The sequence below is a fragment of the Triturus cristatus genome, chromosome 3_2, assembly GCF_964204655.1.
Source record: "Triturus cristatus chromosome 3_2, aTriCri1.1, whole genome shotgun sequence".
Classification (NCBI taxonomy): domain Eukaryota; kingdom Metazoa; phylum Chordata; class Amphibia; order Caudata; family Salamandridae; genus Triturus; species Triturus cristatus.
The window spans coordinates 790,552,136-790,568,087 of record NC_140584.1 but is presented as its reverse complement, the minus strand read 5'-3'; the positions used below and the strand labels follow the sequence as shown (position 1 = coordinate 790,568,087).

General features: G+C 40.2%; 1 protein-coding gene across 5 annotated transcripts in view; it reads right to left on the bottom strand.

Moving 5' to 3' along the window:
- Positions 1-2,126: 2,126 nt before the first annotated feature.
- Positions 2,127-15,952, bottom strand: part of LOC146858146 (uncharacterized) — a 289,171-nt gene continuing 275,345 nt past the window's right edge. For 2 of the 5 annotated variants that reach the window (XM_085648902.1, XM_085648899.1), the window contains 2 exons: positions 13,903-14,004; positions 2,133-4,160 (listed from right to left, as the gene is read on the bottom strand). The gene's annotated coding sequence lies outside the window, so the exon portion shown is untranslated. Of the gene's footprint in view, positions 4,161-6,090; positions 7,189-13,902; positions 14,005-15,952 lie in introns of those variants that run through there. The other 3 variants (XM_085648904.1, XM_085648900.1, XM_085648911.1) reach the window with 3 other exon arrangements.

The window sequence follows — 15,952 nt, the reverse complement described above, 5'->3', positions numbered from 1 at the left end:
TAATGTTAGGCCAGTTACATAAGTAAACATGAACTATATTTTGGATGCAATTTCACAGGAGCTGTGGGGGATCTCTCCCTAAGAATGTTTGTGTAAATTAATGGCAAATAAGGCCTTTTTACACACACTCGGCCACTGGTTCTTAAACTTTTGAATTCTTAAATTCACAACTGAAAAGATAAATAAATAGAAATATAACTCTGGGGTTGGTGAAGTCTTTGGCACAACCCTTCGAAGAGCTTTTCAATCGCATGGTAACTGACAGTGTATCCTCTTTTGTCGGTAATGAAGTTGGGATTAAAGTAACCTCCAGGATTGGAGTTTCTATAAGTTATTGTAGTTTGTTTAGGTGCGTGATTGATTTGCACCATCTATTATATTGGAATGTTTGTACCAAACCCTTTCCCAACCGCAGAGTTATATTTCTATTTATCTTTTCAGTTGTGAATTTACAGAGAATGATTGATCTAGTTGAACATATATCAGCCTATGACTACTTAAACAATATGAATGGAATAGGTTGTAAGTATCGTTGTAATTGTTCAACTTTTTTTATAAGCGTCGATGACAATAGGAAGTTGATTTATTCAATTACTCACAAGAGTGAGTTCACCTTTTCTTTCTCTTTTTTCATACTTTTCAATTCACCAACTGTGTTTGCCCTGCACTCTTCGGTTGTTTTTGCTTAGACTTATTAGGGGATATAAGAGTGTCTTAGTTTTTCCCTCTCTCTCTCTCGTTGTTGAGATATATGGACTAATTTTAGGGCCAGTGGATTGTCAATCAGGCCTTTGGGGGCATTGATGGGCCCACACACGGTACATTTGTACCATGCTATTTACTATTGGTACCCTTGAAATCATCCCAAGCCACATAGGAAGGCAAACAGATCCTTGGAGCAGAATTGTGGAAAAGAATTCCGTTAGATTTACAGTGGGCAAAAAAACACACTCTGTCTTTCAGGCCAGGCTAAAAGCCTTCTTGTAACATGCCTAATTCATTATTTATTGAGATTACACAGGGCTCTGTCAGCATTTCATGGGCCTTTTATCTTGCATGTGAAAACTGTATTGGCTTAATGTGCTATTTAGTTGTATATTTTGTGTTGTGATTGTTTTCAAGGTGGTCTTCACAGTATCTGCAGCACTTAGAAACAAGACGTCATTGTCTAGTAAGCGTTTTCTGAATAATAAAGATAATAAAATGATTAATTAATGTAGCTAGTTTGGAGCATGAGTAGTGTACCAGAATGCTATTACTCAACAGCATTTCACACTCTTCCCTAATGTAGGACCACATTTAATATTGTGTGCCAAAGGTTGTAGCATACTGCAAAGTGGCAAGAGAAGCATCTAACAACATTCCAGTGCAGAAGAGATTCTGCTCAGAGAGTAGCACTAAAATGTTTATCACAGTTGAAAATCCCCGGTAATGAATGCAAAGGGAATGTTTCAAGGTGGCGATAAATCAAACACCCATCACCCATTTTTACCACCAATACGAACGCATATCTACGAAAATGACACAAAGTAGAGCGAATGAGCATGGGCAGATTGCGTTAAAAAGTAGCAAAAAATAAATGCAGGGGTATGCCTTACACACGATTTTTTAAACAATATCAAAGACCTTCAGAAAGCAACGTTTCACTCAGTGTAGGAAAGTGATCAAACAAACAAAAGTAAGGGCTAAGCAGGGGCGTAATAGTACTGCTTCTTGATCAAACTACATACTTGAACTAACAAGTATTTCAATTGTAATATCAGCTCATGCTAAATTGCTTGTACTGGCACATGTGCAGAATTTGATGTGATCTCACAAAGTTCACATTCTCCATTCCTGCCATTTGTGTTTGGGGCAATCCTGTCCGGTGTGATACCAATAAGTCTACAGCTTTATATTGGGATTCATTGTATTGCAGATATTATATGAAGGTACGTTTTCCTACCTATACATCAGGTGTCTTTTATATCTAACATAAGTAAAAAAATTGATTCTTAAATGTATCTAAACATACATATATGTATATTACATACACCTCCTGAATGGAAGCTATGAGCACCTTATGGGTAACCGTCACACTCAAACCCCAACCATCCACAGGGAAATTGAGGAGTGGGCATGGGAATAATGATCAAATATTTTTATTGACAATATTTTAGAAAAGGGTGACACATTTTGGCTTTCTCCTTCTTCAAACCCATGCCATTTCCAACCACAAGTGCTTTTTAACAGTTCAGTAATAGTAAGTGAAAACAGTCTTATGTATCTGCCCAAACATTCATAAACATAGAAACAAAGTTGTTAGAAAGTCATCCTTTTGTCCTGTTCACCCCCATTTTGTTTGCTGAATGATACTGGTGGTAACTGACATTGACTTACATTGGGCTCTGCTAAGCAGGCCCAGTGCTAGTGCTATGTTTAAAAAAAGTACATGTAATAGGGTACACAAACAATTGGTAATGACAAACCCTAGAAGTCCCTAGTAGATAATAGGCTATGGGGTGCAATCTACCGATAAGTCCCCAGTATATAATAGGGCTTGGAGGTTTAGAGGCCCAGCAGATTTCCCGCACTTGCATGTGGTGCTGCTGTCCTTTGTAAAGGCAGTCCTGCCTTGCAGCCTGTCTTTAAATGTAAATTCTCACAATTGGTATTGACAGACCCTATTAGTCCCTAATATATAATAAGCATAGGGAGTTCAAACTACCTATAAGTCCCTAGTTTGGGATAGGGCATGGAAGTTTAGAGGCCCAGCAGATTTCCTGCACTTGCATGTGTGCTCCGCTGAGTGCCTACTGTCATGTGTGTGTCCTTTGCCATTTTGAAGGCAGCCTGGCTTTGCAGACTGTCTTTAAAAGTAAATTGTGTTCAAATTCGACTTTGGTGGTATAGGCACTTTAAAAGTGCCAATCTACCTTATCTTTATATAGGCACTCCCAAGGTCTCTGCTAGGTGTCCCAGGGTTCGGGGACGATGTAACTATAAGCAGATGTTTTATATGTCCTGGTGAGGGGAAAACTGCCCGTTTCATTTTTCCCCATTGTAGATACTTAGCTCTATAGGTTAACTTTGCAATATTTTCTTTAGGTATAACTATTGCTAGGAAAGGAGTAAATATCATTCAAGGACTTAAACGAGTGGTATTGATAAATCCAACAAGTTGCCACTGTTGAATTTATTGTAACTAGTACAGAAGAGAAGTTTCTCTTCTGTAAGCCAAAATTCTGCCTTCAAGTGGTCTCTGCTTATTGGTCAGCCTTAATAGGCTTAGCCAGTCTGCTTTGATTAGGTGATAAGGGGCAAGGCTGGAGCAGAGGCTATCTGATGGAGAGGGCTATGCATCTGTGGAGGTTAGATTCTAGGGAGGGGGCTGGGAAAATTAAACTAAGTTCAAAGAGAGAGCAGATCAGTAAGGAATGCCAGGCATACCTACCCCACATCCTGTGCCCCAGCCAGATGGCAGCCTTAGGAGAGGAACTTGCAGAGGTCAGGGGATGGAGAGCTAATAGAAATGTGCCCCACTGTGGGTTGGTTTTGCTAGCTCTTACTTCTCTGGAGAGAAATCATCCATGTTGGATTTTGGAAGTGCACTGTTTTGTGGGACAAGAAGATGCCATACTTTGGAGGAAGCTGTCATGCTATTGAGTGACACCTAGTATCTCATTGGACAGAGGCACCCCCAGCCTGTCACCCCCAGAACACTGAATAAATATGCGAGAGCTGCATAGTCTCTCAGATCTGCTACCTGAAACTACTAGGCAAAGAAGGACTGTCCTGCTGGAATCTGGATCAGCCCCCAAGGCCTGTACTCTGAATGACTGTGCCTGCTGCACAATCTGTTACTACAGCCCTGGTGACTGTCCCTTGCTTCAAGAATTAAGGAGTGGACTCCCTGCAAACTACAGGTTAACAGAGCCTATCTGCATCATTTCCACCAAGAGTGCACATCCTGGAGTGCGTCCAGTGGACGTTTGAGGATGTGCTCAGCTGCATTGTGGAGACTGTATCATAAGTAAGTGTCCTGAGTAAAAATCCTGTGCATGAGGACAAAATCTGTATATTTTACTTAATACTTAGGAACAACTACTTCATTCAGGTGTTGTGTAATATCAAACACTCAACTAGATAGGTATAGCAGCATCCATATCTTTTTCGTGCCACTGAAACAGAAAACAGAGAAAAATAAATGTTAGTGTAAAATTAGACCAAAATAGTTGGACCAAAAAAGTAAATAAACCTCTCGGGGGAAGCAGAATTATGTACAATGTATATGTTCGTCTCTCCTCCCAAATATTATCTCCACATAATTTCTAAAACAAGAGTGTTACTTTACCAAATGAACTGCTAATTCTTCAAACCTCCCCAGTCTCCAGGCTGTTGAGTTCCATTATATATCTTGATCCAAGATTACAAAGAGCCAGATCTATACTTCTCCATCTTATATTATTTGGTAGTATGTGGTCAATAGCCAAATACTGCAATATCAGTGTATCACCATCTCATTGTTTGTGAAAGAGTCTTGCCACTGTATAACTCATGTTTTTGGTTCCTTATAGATCTAGGGCCAGATGTAGGTGGCTAAATACCGGTCGGCAGAATTTCAGTGTTACTGACCGGTATGTAGCCATGTGCAATGTAGGTAACACCGAACGCCATCGCAAATAAGGAATCTGTAAAAATAAGGGAAACCAGTTACCGATTCCTTAATTTGAGAATAGCAGACACCAAAACCCCTAAATACCGTATCGGTAAATAAGAAATCCTTAAATAATTGCAAATCCGATGTACCAGAAATCGGTAATACCGAATTTTTGATTTTTCAGTATTTAGGAGTCGCTAATTACCACTGACTCAAAGCAGGTGGTAATCAGGTGCACTGCATTTAGAAATGCAACAGTGTGAACACAATAGCGGCCCTCTACGTAATTGCAAGGTGGCTACATTTGCAAGCAGCAGGACTGAGGATCTGGAGACGGGAGGAGCGTGTGTATATAGACTGCGCGTTACACTCTTCCAACTGACTGAGGCTGAAATCTATGAGAGGTACAGGCTACACTCCTAAACCATCCTAGACCTGATACGGGACCTGCACCCACTCCTGGAGCATCAGACACCAAGGGCGCACGCTATACCAACACATGTGCAGGTGCTCTGTAGCCTGCACCTACTTGCATCAGGAAGTTACTAGGGGGTGATATCTGTGGCAGGTGGTGTGTCACAGAGTTGCCTGTCCCGTTTCTTCAACTCTTTCTTGGATGCCATGATGCAAAGAATGCATCACTACATACACTTCCCCAGCACACAGGCGGAGCTGCAGAATACAAAGCTGGATTCTTACCAAAAGGCACAGTTCCCACATGTAATAGGGTGCATTGATGGGACACACATACCAATCTGCCCACCTGCAGCCACAGAGTATATATACCGGAACAGCAAATCTATGCATTCCATCAAGGTGCAGGTGATATGCGATGCGGACCACATCATCACTGACATTGTGGCCAAATTTCCAGGGAGTACCCATGACTCTTACATATTCAGGAACAGTGGAATCTACACACGTCTGGCTGGGGGTGAATTTGGAGAAGGATACCTGCTAGGTAAATCAATGTGACACACCATGATGTATACCTTGGATGAATGTGTTGGTGACTCATATTAATGGCACTTCCTTTCTCACTTAGGTGACAGCGCATATGCCGTACGATCATTTATCCTGACTTCATACCTCAACCCATCCACACCAAGTGAGAGAAGATACAATGTGGCACATAAAAGCATGCGCAACGTTGTGAAGCGCACCTTCGGACTCTTAAAAAGCAGGTTCCGCTGCCTCCACAAAAGTAGAGGTGCATGTCAGTACCGCCCCATCATCTGCTGTAAAATAATAGCAACATGTGCCATGCTTCATAACCTTGCCACAAAGAAAGGAACAGCAGTGGAACTAACTGACTCTGAGGACGAGGATGAGGACTGTCCACAGCCAGCGCACAGCGCAGCAGGTGTGGCAGCAGCACCAGATGGGAGACACAGACGGGCAGAGATAACACGCAACTATTTCTGAGTAAGTAAGGAGACACAGCCAGTTACTGTAAGTGAGTGACGGTGTTTAATTGTCGTAGCACACCACCACAACATGAAGGGCTTCACATGCCAGGCCTAGTTTGAATGCATATTACAAAACCAAAAAGGGTTACATCACCCATTTTGGTAAACCATGTGATGGCTGGCTTTACTTTCTGCGCCCACGTGTAGCACTGCTGCGTTCCTTGGGCACACTGTCCTCACTGGCAGTCTGTCCTGTGGCAGCGCTGTGACGTTCGCTGCGCCTCCTGGACTCCGTTGTAGGGGGCGTGATGCTACTGCGGCTAGTAGCCTCTTCACTATCCCCCCATCACCTGTAGTGGCAACCTGGTTTGTCTGTAGCACTTCTTGTGCACTGGTCACTGTGACCAGCCCCCTTGCCACATCACGGCTGCAGTGGGCCATCTCCTCCTGCATGGCCACCGAGCGCCTGCAGAGCAGAGAGGTGGCAGTGGAGAGGCAGTTCACCGCCTTGGTGTAGTTGTCAAGTTTTTGCCTCTCCCTGCGCCTGGCCAAACGGTCCTCATCCAATTGCTGCACAGCAGCCTCACTGCCTGGGACATGTCCCTCATGCCCTCAGCCACAGTATTGTTCATGCTACTGATGCTTTTCTCGATTCCCAGCATGTGCCCATTCATTTGTACCATCTGCCGCTGGACTGACCTTATCGCTTTGCCTTGCAGGCGCTGCACCTTGAGCATGTTCCCCTCAAGACGGACAAACACACTCTGATCCTCGCCCTGTGAAGCTGGACTGACTGCCCTTGCCCTGCGGCGTCTGGCACCTGTGTGGTGTGGAGGCGCTCGGTGGGTGACTGTGAGCCTGCACCGTTGGCATCCTCAGCCACCGTGGACTGTTGGCCTCCCATGCTGTCCTCCTCGGACACCTCCATCTGCTGGAGGCTGGCCACTGCATGCCTCTTGGCTCTCAGTGCTGGTGGCGTTGATGGCGGCGGTGGTGATGCTGGTGATGGTGGTGGTGGTGGTGATGGTGGTGGTGGTGGGGTGGTGTGCCCTGCAGGCGACAGGACCTCCTCCTCCTGTGTCCTCTCTCTCCTGGGTGCCTTTCCTGTGCTCCCCTCTGCAGCCCTGAGCGATGGCTCACCTGTGGAGACAGAATGTACATTTGCTCACTTATCCAGAAGCATTTGCGTGATAATAAATTTCATGCCTGGCAATCGAACTGATTGTCCTTTGCTTGCTAATTGCTGATGTGTGTCACATGCCTTTGGGTTCAGTGGACTGACTGTTCTGACGTGTTACTTCTGACTACATCTCCCATAATGCATTGCTGGTTTTTAGTAACAATGCCTCATTGGGGATTGGGGTTAGGGAGTGGGGGGCACAGCATGTTTGTTGCCAGCTCTGGCTGAGCTGTTTGCATCCCCAATCCCACTCACACTCTCCGGCTGGAGGGTGGACTCGACCAGGAGATCCAGCACAGTTGGTGCAGGTGCATGCTTCCTCAGGTCATACCAGTGTTTTTTGAGTTCCTCAATGGAGCGCTGGGTTACTCCAATGGCATTGATCTTTTCTTGGATGACCAGCCATATCTGCTTCTTCTGGGATTCAGGCACGTGCAGAGACTGTTTCCCAAAAAGTTTGTCGGGGTCCTTTGTGACATCCTCAATAAGGACCTCCTGCTCCCTCTCACTGAATTTATGTTTTCTCTTGCATTCAGCTGCCTCCTTCTCCCTCTCCTGGTTGTCCATATTTGCTCAGTCATGTCAGTAAAAAGTTGGAAGAGTTGCTCCTGGCTTGTTTGCTGTGCTCCCTGCCTCTCAAACAGCTTCACCATCAGTGCAGCATGGGTGTGGTCACTTCCTGGTTGTGAGGTAATGAGGAAGCACAGGACTGGCTGTTTCGACAATTACCGATTTTTTAAATTACCGATTTGCTAATTACCGAATCGGTATTAAGGAATCGGTGATACCGATTCGGTAATGGGGAATCGGTAATTATTTTTACCGATTCATTCCGAATCGCAAATTGTTACCGATTATTACCGAATCGCAAATTTTTACTGATTTTTTACATACATCCGAAAAACAGAGTTCTTAATAGCGAATCGGTAAAATTCGCTATTAAGGACTCGGTATTTCAGAATTACCTACATCTGGCCCATAATGTGCTCTAAAATACAGTTTCCTGTCAGAAAGATAGTACTTCCCACATATTTTTTGGGTCAAGGACAACTCAAAACATAAACTGCATAACTAAATTTTGCAGGAAAGACATAATGATTTCCCTTTCTTTCCTCGTAAGTGGTTTACACTTTTTTTACTTGCTTTACACGATATTACGATTTTACTGGATTAAACTACTGGCATCTAGAGAAACCCGGAGATTGTACCAGCCAAGTAACTTTATTCTTTGTAGAAATATCACAAACTGTTAACTTGTCAATTAATGATGGAAGCCTTTGGTCAGTGACAGTAGGTTTATTGATCAGCATCGATCCTATTACTGGGTATAATCATAATAATTTCCAGTGCTCTGTAAGGAACCTACATATTTCATTGTGTTTTTTAGAAAACATCATAATAAAACATATAGTGCTACCTTTTTCTGATTTGGTGTTTTTATCAAATAATAAATCATCCCTATTTTCCACTCACAACGTAATTCACAGTCTGCTTTAATGTTTTGTCATCATATTCCCTGGCATTAAAACTAATGAACATCACCTCCTGCTCCTACTCAATTGCCTCAACAATACTGCAGTTGTGTTTGGTTCTCATAAGTTACGCGGGGTATACTTTTCTTCAGTGCTATACGGCATGCACTACTATAATGCAGTTTCTTATTCCCTGCTGTTTCTTTTTTTTTATAAAGTTGTCTCTATAACATCATTAGATATAGATAACTTAGCATCCAGGCAACCCACCGAATTCTCATTGATCTTACCTGTAAGGATAATATTGAGATCATTTTCATTCAGAACCCTAAATAATTGCCTCAACAGTTCCTCTGAAAACAGTTTATCAATATATCTTAGCCTCCAGATCAATGGTCTGGTGCACCATGTAAGAGGCTCACTCCAGACACCTGCTCCTCCCATCAGACCATAAACTAAATTGCATAGCTGGGGTGAAGCAGGTGTCAATTGCAGTTCCCGGTAGTTGTCTGTAAAGGTGGGCATCAAATAGAAAAATATGTTCTTTCAGGCACCAGTCTACCATTACTAAGAACATATTTACATGGTGCAAAACATTAATGGGTCTAGATTGTAAAAATGCTTACGGACTCTCAGCCTATCCTCATGTTTTATCCATGTATATAATGCTGGTACATCAAGTACATTAAATTGGAAACCATTTTCCCACTTGATATCATACACCTCCCCCCTCCCCCCCCCAAAAAAACACCTTAGTATCCGTCACAAAAAAGGGCAGAGTTTGTACTTCTGGCTTTAAAAGTAATCAACATAAAAGGAGCTCTTTTCAATAGGCTATTCTGTGCAGATATTATTGGTTTACCTCATGGGTCTACTTTATTTTTGTGGGATTGAGTAGTAAATTCTAGGATATCATTCTCTAAATAAGCATATCCATCTCTCTCTAATAGTCCCTTTCAGACCTAACAGTCCTAACAGATCTTTCAGACCAATCACATAACTTTTCAAGTTTTATTTTTAAAATGTGTGTAATATACTTTGGCAGTCATTTCAGGACAAATTTCATAATTGTATAACAAATTACATCATTCAATTGTCTTTCAGCCTCTAAGATACAATTTTATTATGAACAAAGAACAGCATTACCTCCCAGATTGCATAATTGTAGAGTGCAGGCTCTTGAGCTCCACTGTTACCAGCTAGTGGAAGATGTCTATGTTGTCAGAGGGCATTTGGGAAAGAAATATTGTTTTTGGTTTTAAGGGACTGTGGCTTTGATCATTGAGCACTAGCCCCTCTTTCTCATCAAAAGTTATATTCTAGTCATTATATTCTAAGGAGAGCACTCCCTATAATAATAATAATAGTACTGAAGCCTATAGATTGTCAATGTCAGATATATTAACAATAGAGAAAACCACATTATTTACAGGTACTTAGATTCTTGTGTAATGTATAGAACTTTAAAAGCTTTTTTTTTTTGTTAAGTAATTTTATGGATGCAAAATAAAGTACCAAAATTACAGAGCAGCATAAGATGGAACAATAGAGTAATAAAAGGTATAGCATCAAAAAATATTATAATAAGGAACAATCTAAGTGAAAGAATATAAGGAGAGGGGAAGGAAATCGTCTTATGGATGAGAAATGAATAAGAAGAATAAGGGTACATATTAAAACAGGTGATAGTAGAATAAAAGTTTTAAAGATAAGGAATAGTAAGGGAGAGAAATAGGGGAAAATAAAGATAAAACAAGTAGAGAGAAAGGAGAGGAGAGGGAAAAGGGGGAAAGATTAGATAAATAATTAAGGTATAGAAGGGTGAGAAGATAGGAAAGTAGTAAAGGGAATCCAAAATAAGTCAGATTTGATTTTCTAAGATAGCGTTGATGATGAGACAGTAGAGATTCTATGTTCATTGCAAATAAGGTTCCACCACATTAACGTACATACCTTAGAATTATCCTTCCAACAAGTTAAAATAACTTTGAATGTAAGGGAAATGAAAAGGTCAAACAGTTTCAAATTTGGTGTAACATCGGAGAAATCATCAGACATAAATCCAAGAAATAAATTTTGAATGATAATGATATATTACAATGAAATATCTTGGAGGACATAGACCAAATGGATTTCCAAAAACTTTGGGAGTGGAGTCGGAAATAATGGTGGCCAAAGGGGTCAAGGGTGTAAAGGGTGTAGATGAAGTGGTGTCATCAGTAGAAAATTTTGATATCAAGAATGGTTGTAGGGCATTAAATATTTGTGAATATTGGGAAGAGTTGGCTAGAGGTAAGTTATAGCGTTGTTGTAATGTAGTGAATGGTGTGACAGAGTTATGAGATACAAATTGATAAACATAAAAATACCCTTTTCTTTCCAATGTTTAAAGTAGAATGATTTGTGTCGGAATTTAATGAATTTATTATACCAAATGGAATGTGCAAGGAACTCTTGGTGAAAGGTGGCACCCTCTGTGAAGAGTGAATGTATCAAATGTTGGGAGTATTTTAAGATGGCATAATGAGAAATAAAGGTACAGTAAGATATAGAACAGGTGTCGGAAAAGGAGAATTCATGTAGCAAGGCGCGCTCAAAGTCAATCCATCTGGGCATTGGTGAATCATGATTCTGCTTATTTAAAGCATAGAATTGTCTAAGAAAAAAGCAGTATGGTATAATTTGAAATGAGGAAATCTCACACCTTCTTCAATGTTTGGTTTAATTAATTTAGATAAGGCAATACGAGAGGGCTTATTATTAAGTTAAGTTGTTTAAAATAATAATTGGGGTTTTTGAATGGTAACATGGAAAGTAAGAAAAGAATGAGGGGAACAATCATCATTTTAATAATTTCCAATCTACCCCACCAAGATATAAAAAGAGGGGACCAAGAATTAAATGATTTTTGATTTTTGATTTTTAGTGCGTTAAAATGGTGTCAAAGAGTATGAGGGATGTTAGAGGAGAACCATACACCCAGGTATATAATTTTAGAGGGACAACATTTGAAATTGGTGTCGGAAAACATGTATTGATAACAGGTGGAGTTTAAGGGTAATACCTCTGTTTTGGAAATATTTAGTTTGTAGCCAGAAACGTTAGAATATAAATCAATTTCCTGTAGGAAAGGAGGTAGAGAGGGAGGGGGGGTTTGAGAGATAGATCAAGATATCCTCTGCATAAGCAGATAATTTGATTTCATGGGATTTATGTTGAAAACCAGTTATTAAGGGGTTATGTCGGATGCATTCAAGGAAAGGTTCAAGACATAAAAGAAATAAAAGAGGAGAAAGTGGACAACCTTGTCTGGTACCTCTTTGCAAGTTAAAATAAGGGGATAGAAGACCGTTAACAGAAATAGATGCACAGGGTTCAGGATACAACAACTTAATAAATGAAATAAATTTGGGACCGAAGCCAAACCAGTGAAGAGTTATGAACATGAATGGCCAATTTACACGATCAAATGCTTTTTCCACATCAAGGGATAATGCAGCTAGAGGATCAGGATATCTCTTCCCCAATGCAAGAACATTAGATAACATCCTAGCGTTACCAGAGGTAAGTCGACCTCTAATAAAACCGGATTGGTCAGGTTTGATTAGAAGGGGTATAACGGTATCCAGTCTAGAAGCAAGAATTTTCGCAAAAATTTTACTATCATAATTAATTAATGAGATTGGGTGATAATTTTGGCAAAGGGTATGATCTTTATCTGGTTTAGGGATGATTACAATGAGGGCATCTAAAAAGGATCCCTCAGGTTTTGTTTCAGAGATGAAGGAATTAAACAGTTCAAGTAGATGAGGAGCAAAAATAGAGGAGAAAGAAGAGATTAGTTCAATGGAAAAACCGTCTGGACCAGGATTCTTGGTCCTCCTCAAAGATTTAATAGCATCAAGGATCTCTTGGAGAGATATATCTTTTTCAAGGAGGGACATAGCGTCAGGCACAGACGGGGGAGAGGGAAGATCATCAAAGAAAGATTGAGTATCACTAGCAGAAGGAGATGTATCATCCATACATACAGAGTGATAATAAGATTGGAAAGCACTAACAATATCAGATTCAGAGTGACGTAATTTATTAGTAGTAGTGTTACGAATCGGGCCGATGGTTTTGTTTTCCGTTTTGATTTTTCAATAATTAGCCAACATTTTACCTGCTTTATTTTGACCCCAGTGAAATTTGGACTTTATTTTAAGTAAAATATTGCATGTATCAATTGTAGCTAATTTATTTAGGTCAGATTTCGCCTTAATTAGGTCACAGAGGTGTGAAGGAAATTAGATGTAAAGAAAAAGAGTGTTCAAGAGATTTAATGTGTTTAAGAGCAGAGAGATACTGGGAATTTAGTTATTTCTTCTTTTTGGCCGTGTATGTAATGGTGAAAGCCCTAAAGGATACCTTAAAGGCGTCCCAATTATTATGAATAGAAGTATAACTAGCTTTGTGAAACAGAAAAAATTCATTTATGAAAGAGGTAGCCTCAGATATATAGGATTGGTCAGACAGAAGAAAGTTGTTAAATCTCCATCGGGCATGTTTGGAGTTGGTAGGGGATAGATCAAATAACAAGGAAACAGGGATAAAAATGGATCCAATTTCTTAGGATTGAACAGAGGGTAATAGGGATTTTGAAACCAAAATATAATCAATACGTGAAATTGTATGGTGAACATTTTAGAAGAAAGTAAATTCATATTGGTCCGGATTGCAAGTTTTCCATACATCAAAAAGTGGACGAGAGGCAATAGCATATTGAAATGATTTATGAGACTGGTCAGGTTTAAATTTGCATTTTGATTTTCTGTCGGAAAAGAGATCAAGCCAATTGTTAAAGTCTCCAGCAACAATAATATTGCGATTGGAAATGGAAGATAATTTTAATTTAATCATGTTCCAAAAATCAGGGTCAGGATGAACTGGTCCATAAATATTAAAGAAAGTGATTGTTTTATTATGGACCTTGGCCGGAAGTATTGCCCAACATCCACTTGTATCATTTTCAGTAGACAAAATGTGAATTTGTCAAGATTTATGGCAGAGAATTGCAACCCCACCCTTGCGGTTGACCGCAGGTGAAAAAACAACCTGGCCCACCCACTGGCATTTAAGCTTAAGAGATTCAACATCATTACAGTGGGTTTCCTGTAAAAACGCAATTTGACAATTTAACTTTGATAAATGAGAGAGTACCTTCTGACGCTTGACAGGGTGACCCAGACCACGGACGTTCCACGACACAACATTAAGCATATATCACTTTAAAGACAAGGGTACAAGAACAATGATGACACACTGCAGAGACAACAAGGGGAGGAAAACGATACTGTTTGTCAATAATGAGGCAAGAAATAAGAAATAGAAAGATCATGAGTTGATTAACAATGAAGACATAAATACACCATTTATCAATAGTAAATGACACAAAGAAATAGCAAAGAATAATAGATGATAAAGAACCGTACAGAATGAGGAGGTTTACACAGAAGCACAAAAAAGAAATATTCATATACATATAAGAAAAGTTAAGGGAAGATAAGCAAAGATAGGAAAAATTAGGAAGGGGGAACAAAACAAGGAGGAAAGTAGAGTTAGAAGGGGAAAAAGTAAGGAATGACAGATCAAAGACAAAAAGCCAGATCTGTACGAAACAGAATAAGAAATGGAAACTGGGCATGTCTGCACTCAATGGCAAGACAGACAACACAGACAAGGGCAAGACAGACAACACAGAGATGCGGAGGGGAAGAGGATAAGAAAAAGTATTGAGAAGATGATATAAGATATAGTATAAGTAAAATAATAGAAAACCAAATATTTGTCAAGACCGCTGAGGATCACAATAAATGAGGAACATTAAGAGCTAGACGAGAGGTAACAGTAACAATTGCAAAACATTAGCAATTAACATTTTAACAATATTAGAGGATAAAAAGTTCAAGAACGTTGAGCAGATGTAGCCATAGGCAGTCAAGCAATGGAATGTAAAAATTGTTTTAGCTGGAGAGGATCTTCAAAGGTACGGGAAACAACTTCATGTGTGATTTTGCAAAAACAAGGATGCAGGATGCCATAATAAATATTCATAGATCTCATTTGAGGCCGAAGGGCCAGAAATTCTTTACACCTGGTGTTGGTAGCATTGGAGAGGTCTTGTGAAATGAAGCTGTTATGGCTTGACCAAACAAGACGACGTTTCTCTCTAGCAATTTTGAGAACATGCATCAAGTCAGTAAATTCAAGAAACAGCATAATTATGCCTCGTGGTTTGGTAGAGTGAGGATGAAGATGACCAAGCTCGTTGGATGTTGAGGGGAGCTGAAGACTGAAGATTGAGGAGGCTAGCATAGAATATCTTCAGAAAGGAAAGGAGATCCGGACCTTCGATATTTTCCAGTAAACCATACAGGTTAAGATTGTTCCTTCTGTTGTGATTTTCCAAATCCTCGGTGTGGAGTTTGAGCTTATGAATTTCTTGCTCTAACAAGGAATTTTTATAGTCGCGTCTTGCAGGTTACTTATTCACTGCTCCATTTTAGACATTTTACCTTCTATATTGATCCATCTATCTTCAATCAATTGTAATTTTTCTTTAGTGGCGGTCATGAATGGCCTTAAAGTGTGAATTTCCTCCAAGACAGAATCTAAAACCGGATTAGAAGAAGATGACCTCGCGGAAGAAGTGGATTCGTTGGCCATCTTAACGAAGTAAATTTGATGACAGGAAGTAGGATGATTTTTAAAAGTAGAGATCCTTCCCATATACAAGAGACACAGAATTATGAAAGGCAACCAGGGTGAGGAGCTATCTCATACACAATATGATGAACCAGACATGACCCTCCAGAAGGCAACTCACTGATGAGAGAAATTTGAGGTCAAGTAACAGCAAGCAAAAGCAAATAGTGAAAGGGAAGATAACCTGTAGATATGATTAATGACACCAATCCTGAGAGGTTACTACATCACCAAATGCTTGTTACGTCAAGTAGGGTGTCGACAGCTTAACCTTTGTATGGCATGGTAATAGATAGACATACCTGTATATGAAAGCGTGAACAATAAAGGCAGTCACAGGCATGCAAGAGCAATAGAGATGAAGAAAGAGGCAAGTGGCAGTGGAGAGAAGCGGCTCTGAATGAAAAAGGATGCCAGCAAATAGTCAATAATGTCCATTCAGCAGAAAACTCATCCTCTCCTACACAAGCGTTATGCAGTAGCCCAAGAAGATGTTAAAAAAAAA